Source organism: Amia ocellicauda, chromosome 18 (genome assembly GCF_036373705.1).
Source record: "Amia ocellicauda isolate fAmiCal2 chromosome 18, fAmiCal2.hap1, whole genome shotgun sequence".
NCBI lineage: Eukaryota > Metazoa > Chordata > Actinopteri > Amiiformes > Amiidae > Amia > Amia ocellicauda.
In genome coordinates, this window is record NC_089867.1 from 5767064 (window position 1) to 5770105 (window position 3042).

Here is a 3042-nt window from a genome sequence, read left to right on the forward strand (position 1 = left end):
CATTCTTTAAATGTATTTTGTTTCAATACAAATGTCTGCTTTCCTTCACTTCCCACAAAAGCCTTCTCATATTTTGAATTACTCAGAAAATAATATCAACTGTTAAGAAACAGATTTAAAACGCTCTGTTCACATCTTTAAAACAGTTTTTTTCTTAGTTTTTTCTCCCAATCGGTGGATCAATATTTATTGTATGTAGCACATTGTCAAAATCCTGCTGATTTAAGTAGCAGAGTCTAAATTTGTTTAATTCCTTGTCATACATTGTCTATATTAGGTGCAGTTACTTGTTAATTTCAGAATTCCTTCAATGATTCCCCATTAATACCAGCTTATGGAGCGCTAGTTGAAATCTAAGGCAGGGTAAAACTTAACTTTCTATTCGGGCCAAAATTTCAATTAAAACTGCAAAAGTTGGATTTTGCAGCTCAAGTGTACAATGAAGCCATTCTATTCCCTTGTAAAAGAGATTAACCTTCAGGGAAACATAAAACTCAACTCATCTCACAGATCTCGTCAGTAATGACTGAACCGATGCACTTCGGGAGAACTTACTGAAAAGGTTCTCAATGTTACACCCTTAACCCACCACGGGACAGTTACATTGTTTTCGCAATGTGGAATGGCAGGCCAACACATATGTGAACAAACCCTCATGCTAACAATTCATTAATATAATTGGCATGTTTTAGTGACACCGAGCAAGATATTGCTGTGTTTCATCTATAGTTTACCTACAAGGTTTGCCAGGAAGGAAGGAGATTTAAAAGTTAGTTTCACTGCTGTGTGTTGTTCGATGGCAAGCTGACTGAATGGTTTGGAGTTCTAGGTGAAGGAAAACAGTCCCATCACTTTTTACTCTTTTCTGTGGTATCACACTGGACTCCTATAAAATGACCATCTTCCAACACCCCTTGAATTGTGGGTATTATTATTATTATTATTATTATTATTATTATTATTATTATTATTTATTTCTTGGCAGACGCCCTTATCCAGGGCGACTTACAAAATATAAGCGCAATACAAAGTGCAAAAATACAGTGCAATTCAAGGCATACAACATTACAAATTCAAATTGACATAATACAGTGCAATTCATAGCTTAATACATTTTACACATTCCAATTTACACAAGTGAATACAATATATGGGGTCTTACATCCTGGATTATAAAAGCTGAATGTAGACAAAATGTTAGGTCACAGTCAAGGGCCAAGGGAAAGGGAGAATAGGGTGAATCAAAATAATACGAGTACTAGTAACGCAAGGCAAGTAGTATGATAAAATGTTGTAAAGTGCTATCTGACAGGAGAGTAAAGGACTAAATTACAAGTACTGTCTGAAAACATGTGTCTTGAGTAAGCTCCGGAAGGAGGTCAGGGACTCTGCTGTTTTGACTTAAGTGGGAAGGTCGTTAGGGGCCAAGGATGAGAAGGAGCAGCTCTGGAGGAAGGAGAGTGCAGAGGAGGCAGAGTTAGTCTTCTGGCACTGGAGGAGCGCAGTGGTCTGGAGGGGATGTATGGGGAGACGAGTGTCTGAAGGTATCTTGGTGCAGTGTGGTCGAGACAGCGGTAGGTGAGGGTCAGTGTCTTGAACTGGATGCGTGGCGGTATCGGGAGCCAGTGGAGGGAGCGGAGCAGTGGAGTAGCGTGTGTGAATCGGGGCAGAGAGACACCAGACGAGCCGCAGAGTTCTGGATGAGCTGGAGCGGAATCTGCAGGTGCGTGTCAGCGTGGTGATGTGCTGAGTGTAGGAGAGCGCAGGATCGAGGGTGACTCCTAGGTTCTTAGCGGAAGAAGGAGAGAGTGGTGGATTCCAAGGGGATTGAGATGGAGAGATCAGCAGAAGGTGAGGAAGAGTGGCAAAAAACAGGAGATCCGATTTGGAGAGGTTGAGCTTGAGGTGGTGTGAGTGCATCCAGGCGGAGATAGCAGACAAACAGGAAGAGATGCGAGAGGGGATAAGAGGGTCAGAAGAGGGAAAAGATAGGAAGATCTGGGCATCATCAGCATTAAAATGGTAGGAGAAACCATGGGATGCGATGAGGGGGCCCAGGGAGCGAGTGTGGAGAGAGAACAGGAACGGGCCCTTGACGGAGCCTTGGGGAACGTCTGTGAGGAGAGGCTGGGGGGTGGATGAGGAACCTCGCCATGTCACTTGGTAGGTCCGGTCACTGAGGTAGGAGGAGAACCAGGTGAGAGCAGTCCCAGAGATCCCAAGGTCAGCGAGGCAGGAGAGGAGGATGGAGTGATCGATGGTGTCAAATGGAGAGGAGAGGTCAAGGAGGATGAGGACTGAGGAGAGGGAGGCCGCCTGAGCACAGCTGAGGGAGTCAGTGACTGCCAGGAGAGCCGTCTCAGTGGAGTGAGCTGTGCGGAAGCCGGATTGCAGAGAATCCAGGAGTGAGTGATGGAAATTGGAAATTGTTGTTGGAAAGAGTATGTGTTAAAAATCAGCTCAAACTAATGAAAGATTTGAAAGTCACGTGGTCAGAATTCAATTGCCAATGTCCATGATAAAGCTGTTGAAGTTGAAGCAGTCATAAAGCATCAATATCGGAAGAAATGTGTATCACTGATACAAACTCAACTCCACCTGAGGTTATCCCAAAAGGTTTTCTATATTCTTTGGTGGTTTTACTTCAGCACATCAGCATCAAACTGTGGTTGATATTTGGTTTCTCTCAATGAAAATAACGTGGGGAAAAAAAGTCTAGATATTCTAAGCAGACCTACTAATCCTTAAGCTAGATTTTGATACCCCAAACTCTTCAAATTCAAATGTTAGAAGGGAGCTCGTGGATATAAAGGCCGGTTATTTATTAGTACATTTACTGGACATTTACAGGAAATGTCCCGTTTCTTGATGGAGTGCTGGGCTAAAGCAAACTATCCACATCTGCTAGAAACAACACTCTATGCAGTTTTGATGCCAGTAATAACTTCCAGAGTACTTGACCTAATTTCCTCAATTTGTTTTTTTAATGTGCCTAGAGTGTTGTTTTTCAATTCAGAATCAGTATAGCTTAAAAGTTCGAAC